The sequence below is a fragment of the Lynx rufus genome, unplaced genomic scaffold (genome assembly GCF_022079265.1).
Source record: "Lynx rufus isolate CCGP_SWC_20201006 ecotype Redwood Valley unplaced genomic scaffold, mLynRuf1.p SCAF_2, whole genome shotgun sequence".
NCBI classification, from domain to species: domain Eukaryota; kingdom Metazoa; phylum Chordata; class Mammalia; order Carnivora; family Felidae; genus Lynx; species Lynx rufus.
The window spans coordinates 190,085,629-190,091,366 of NW_025814834.1; the positions used below are offsets into that span (position 1 = coordinate 190,085,629).

The 5,738-nt window shown below is 58.1% G+C and overlaps 1 long non-coding RNA gene across 1 annotated transcript; it reads right to left on the minus strand.

The window, feature by feature from the left end:
- Positions 1-231: 231 nt before the first annotated feature.
- Positions 232-3,379, minus strand: LOC124516201 (uncharacterized). Its single transcript, XR_006962992.1, has 3 exons — positions 3,152-3,379; positions 628-704; positions 232-304 (listed from the first exon to the last, which is right to left on the minus strand). It is a non-coding gene; the product is annotated as an uncharacterized LOC124516201 (long non-coding RNA).
- Positions 3,380-5,738: the final 2,359 nt, after the last annotated feature.

Consider the following 5,738-nt stretch of genomic DNA (forward strand, 5'->3'; position numbering starts at 1 on the left):
CTGGGTCGTGGCGACCCTGGGGATCAGGCAGGCTGGGGGTGCTCTTGCCTTCTGTGGAGGCTGGAAACCTGATGCCCTGTGCCCTCCTGCCCACCCCAGGCCCCACCTAACCCCGCAGGGGCTCCTGGACAGTGTAACTTGCTGTGTGTGGCATTTCTGTGGGGAGGGGTGGGCACCCAGGCCCGAGCAGAGGTCCAGTCCTGGAGGCTGGTGCTTCCTGTCCCACGCGTTGCATGACGGGGAGCGGGCAGAGCAGCGAGAGGGAATCGTTCAGCGCGGCTCAGCGGGAGCAAATGGTGGGCATCTTGCAGAGGGATAGGGCTCAGTCAGGAGGTGAGGGTGTGTGCTTGGGCACATGGTGTGGCCTTTCCTTACCCACCCCACCCAAGGCTGCTTTCCCTGCTTTTCCGTGCCCCCGGCTCCAGGCCCCACTTCTGAGATGGCGCCTCCTGTGCCTGGCATGCTGATGTTGGCTGTTGGCTGGGACCTCGGTTCCTCCCAACATGGGCATCACCACAGGCTGTTCCAGTGCTCTTGTGGTGTGGCCGTTGGCTGCCCTGCTACAGAGTGGTCCAAGGGAGAGCAAGGTGGAAACATGTCTTTCTGTGACTGAGCCTCAGAACTCACCTTCATTTCCACGACGTCCTATCAGTGACGCAGTTCAGCTCCATTCAGTGCGGGAGAGCCATCCAGGGTGAGGATCCCTGTAGACGAGGACCACGGACAGGCCTCTGGAGTCTGGCTGCCATCAGCACCCACCCCGTGGCGGGCTGATTTTCTCTACCGCTCATCCCGATTGCTGAGCTCACGGGTTCACAGGGGCTCATGGGGCCCTGGCGGGCTCAGGGCTTTGGCGGGGAGGGGTTTTGCCACTGTGGTAGACCGGAAAGCTGGCCAGGTGGGTGGCCTGGAGCTTCTTGAGGACAAAGAGGACCCTCGGTATTAGGACCCAGGACGCTCGTCTCTTACTGGGCTCTTTTATCCAGTTTCCTCACCCAACGCTCAGTGGCAGTTCTTCTCTGGGTTACTTTAAAATTTATTTATTTATTTATTTATTTATTTATTTAATTTTTTTTTTTTAACGTTTATTCATTTTTGAGACAGAGAGAGACAGAGCATGAACAGGGGAGGGTCAGAGAGAGAGGGAGACACAGAATCTGAAACGAGCTCCAGGCTCTGAGCTGTCAGCCCAGAGCCTGACACGGGGCTTGAACTCACGGACCGCGAGATCGTGACCTGAGCCGAAGTCGGACGCTCAACCGACTGAGCCACCCAGGCACCCCTAACGTTTATTTATTTTTGAGACAGAGAGAGGCAGAGCATGAACAGGGGAGGGGCAGAGAGAGAGGGAGACACAGAATCCGAAACAGGCTCCAGGCTCTGAGCTGTCAGCACAGAGCCCGACGCGGGGCTCGAACTCACAGACCGTGAGATCATGACCTGAGCTGAAGTCGGACGCTTAACTGACCAAGCCACCCAGGCGCCCCTCTCTGGGTTACTTTATACAACCGCATCTGTTTTCCACAGTTGTTCTTGTTTAAAGACGGAGGTGGTAAGTGCCCTGGCCCTAGAGGTGTGCGGGCACTGGCTTCACGGCCACTGGGCAGACAGCGCGGCTGCGAGGGGGAGATTCAGATAGGGCTCCCCTCAGCCCTGAGTTTCTACGACTCCCCGCTTTGGTTGTGACCTGTCTGCAGTGGCAGGGTCCTTGTTCCTCCTCACAGGCACACTCAGCCCCCCCGCAGGAAGCCTCAGCTCACCCCATATGATCCCCTGAACAGAGCTCTGGTCTATGGAAGCTGTCCCCTAACCACCCCCCTGCCCAACCTCCCACCTGTGGAGTCTAAGTGCCCGGAATCCTGGCTTCCCGCCCATGCTGCCCACATCCCGCTTGGGAGCTTCCCCCAGATAATCAGGACCATTAAGAGCCCTCCTAATGCCACCTGACCTCAGGCCTGTGATGGGCCCTGCGCCGGCTACCCATGCATTATTAACGCACAGAGAGCATGAGAGAAGCGCCCGGATGTATTACCCCCTGGCGTCCCCCGTGCATTAGTTTGCAGCATTTGGAGTATCCCTCTGGTGGCTCGGTGATGCCCACCTCCCAGATCTGCCCCAGGAGTCAGTGCTGATGGGGGAGCTGGCTCTCCAGGTACTGGGCATGCGACAGGGGGGAGCAGGCAGCACTGACGCCGGGGACCCAGGGGGGCTGGACTAGGCAGGTCTGGCACATTCAGGTTGAGGAGGAGAGCAGTTTGAAGGGTCACCTCGTCCACTCCTCACCTCCGCAGGGAAGAGGGCCAAGGCTCCAGGAGGAAAACAGCTGGGTCAAGGTTACAGTGAGGTGGGGCACAGGCCTGGGCTCCTGTATTCCACCCCCCCCCCCCAATGAGTCTTCCTTGTGTTGAGTCTTGTCAGCTTCTGAGGCCTTAGACAGGCCTCCTCCCAGAGGAGACTTCTGGGTAGAAGAGAGCCTTTCTAGTCTCTTGAGGGGTCTAGTGAGGTCAGATGTAAAGCCCCCTACTCTGCAGTTGCATTTCCTAAGGTTAAAAATGCTCAGCTCTGGGGCCCCTGGGTGGCTCAGTCAGTTAGACGTCCAGCTCTTGATTTTGGCTCAGGTCATGGTCCCACGGATTTGTGAGACCGAGCCCCGAGTTGGGCTCTGCACTGACAAGGCAGAACCTGCTTGAGATTCTATCTCTCCCTCTCTCTGCCCCTAATTCCTTCTCTCTTTCTCTCTCTTTCAAATAAATATTTGTAAAAAATGCTCAGCTCTGATTGGGTCTAGGACCTCGGCCTGGTCACTTTTCCTCTCTTGGCCTGAGTGTCCTCATCTGGAAAACAGGCACAGTAATCTTGGCCTGTCTGCCTCCCTGCCTCCCTCCCCTGGCTGATGAGGCTCGTGAGAGGTAATGGATGAGAGGGAGACTGGAGACTCATGGAACCTAAGATTACATGTTATATGCAGGGACACACCTTCTCTTTCCTGGTCTCTTAAAGGAGCCTTTCACCTTTCAGTGCAAAATTGAATACTGGGCTGGGTAACGTAGAGTTAAATGGAAGTAATAAGAGGAATGAGACAGTAGCTGTGAAACCCCAATGACCATAACATTCAGGAAGCACTGTTCTCAAGCCCAGCCCTGCTACTTACGAGCTGATGTCCTCGGTCTGGACCCTTCTTCTCCCTCTCTTCTCACTTTCTCCTTCTGTAAAACGGGTAGGCAGTTGGGAGGGAAGTGATTAGACCTCCTCAGGCAGTATTCCAGCTCCAAAGTCACTGGGGACTCATTTAGATGAAAAGGTAAATGACTAATTTCAGGTCCTTTTCTAACAGCAAATTTGGGAAGGGACTTCAGAGTCCCGAGAAGCACCTGGGACCTGGATGTGGAAGGCATGGATGAGGGTCCTTGCGGATGAGTTTTGCCCACTGCCTTTTTTCCCCCCAAGGGCCAGTGCCCACTCAGTTTCTTCCCCATTTTGCAGATGAGTCAGCTAATGTATAGAGAACGGAGTGAGTTGCCTCCAGGCACAGAGCCAGAGTGAGGGATAAAATGGGCCCAGGGCAGACCTGCGCCGGTCCCCTGTAACAGAGGAAATAGCAAGGAAAGAAGAGGGGCTACCAATGGTAGACCACCTCTGTGGGTTTTCTGCAAAGCGCATCCCCTCCGGGATCTCATTTCATTCCCACAACCCTCCTGGGAGGTGCGGATGGTTGCTATCTCTCCATTTTGCAGATGGAGACACCGATGCTCGGGTGAGTGAGCAGGAGCCCTGAGGGTGATGGGGCCAGTGGCCTGATTTCTGCTTGTTCCTGGATGGCCGTGTGGGGGCCACGTGGCTGCGGCAGCCCGGGTAAACTCCAGTCCGTGTGAGGGGCCGTGACGGAGTGGGTCAGCCACAGAGAGGCAGGTGATGTACGGGAGCAGCAGCCGCCCTCTATGCAAATGAGGCTCCGCTCTGCGCAAACACCCGGTGGAGAAACCCTCTCCTTCCCCTCCCGGTGACCCCAGCCTGTGCCTTGTGACACCTTCGCCACAGCAGCTGCCCTCGCTCTGACTGTGCGTCCCAGCCAGACCAGTTCACGAGAGCCATGCCCTCCCCCTGGGGGATTTCCCCGAGTCCATCTGGAGGCAGTCACAGCCTGAGCAAAAGTCTGGCTGAACGAGCCAGTCCTGCAGTCAGAGGCCGACAGAAGCATCCCGGGTGGCATGCCCGTGTCGCTTCCCGGGCCAGTCTGACCACCGGCAGTGGCACCTTGGATCAGAGAGCTCCCCACCCTGTGAGGACAAGTCTGACCTCCTCCATTCCCAGTGCCCCCTCTGCCCTGCTCTGTGCCTCTGCTCCTGCTGTGCCCTTCGCATTACCCCTCACTCTCTGCCCTCTCCACCCGTTCTGACACTTGGGCAGAACCGGTTCCACATCCCCGCCCAGCACCGAGTACCCCAGCCCTTGGGGCTACCTGCCAGTGCAGCACCGCTCAGGCCCTTTGCAGAGCACCCAGCCCCCTGGCAGGCCGGGTGCTGCCCCAGCTGAGGCTGGTGGGGTCGTGAGCCTGGCTCTGGATTAAGTGCTTTATGCACACAGTCTCCCCGACTCCTCACAACCTAGAGGCGTGCTTCTCGTTCCGGATTCGTAGATGAAGAAGAGTGCTCAGAGAGGTCAAGCTGCTTGCCCGAGGTGACACAGCCACCAAGTGGGAGAGGTGGATGAGGAGCCGGGGCTCTGTCTGCAAAGCCCGTAATTAAAAATAAGACCGGCCCTTGTTCAGCCTTTTATTCCCGGGGCCAACAGGGCACAGAGTGGTTAAGGACCAGGAAGCGTCGCATAAGTGTTTAAGTGATGAGACTGGATGCTCTGCCCTGGTGGGTGCCCCCCCCGGGCATATTGAGTGTGCAGCATTGGGCACTGCCCTCCTTCACCTCCCCTGTGCTCCCGCAGGCACAGGCGAGGGCTTCCCAGGAAGTCCTCCCCGCGGTACTGTGGGCTCAGGGTGGTTGTAGCCATTTTCTAGGGAGGAAACTGGAAACTGAGGCCCAGGGAGGTGTAATCGGGGTCCCAGAGGTACCCAGACAGCTGGTGACCCAACCCCCAGCCCGGGGCTCGGGCTCTCAGCCCTGTGCTGCGTTCCTTCCCTGGGCTGGCAGGAGGAAGCCTTCCTTCCCAAAGCCGCCAGGCTGCCTCTGGCCCGAGGGGAGGTGACGGGTGACGACGAGGGGCACAGATGGTCAGCTGGTCCCCCACCCCCAGTCTCTGAGAAGAGAGGAAATACCAGGCTGTGGGGGATTCCTCCGGCGGCGCCGCACCCCTGGGCCACTTCCTCTGGACACTCTCGTTTTCTTTGTCACTTGTTTTAGTTTCTGCTTTTCTTCCCTCGTTCCTTTTTTTCAAGGTCACTTTCATTTCCGTCTCTCAGTGTCTCCCCCGCCCCACCCCCACCCTTCCTTTCTGTGTGGGGCCCCCATCTCCCTCCCACAACCTTGGGATCCCCAGTGGCCTGGCCTGCCTAGACCTCGGGTTCCCGGCTCGGGTGGAGGGTCAGGGGTGGGGAGAGGCCGGCACCCTGTCCCTTCCCCCACAGCGGGAGAGCGCGCGAAGGTGGCTCTCAGGTCGCCCTGAGAGGCTAGGCAGTGCTTACGAGTCCCCAGGCTCCCGGTTTAGCCTCTCTGGGCCTCAGGCTCCTCATCTGTGAAATAAGAATTCCAACCTCAGAGGATCTGAGGAGAAAATGAGATGACATA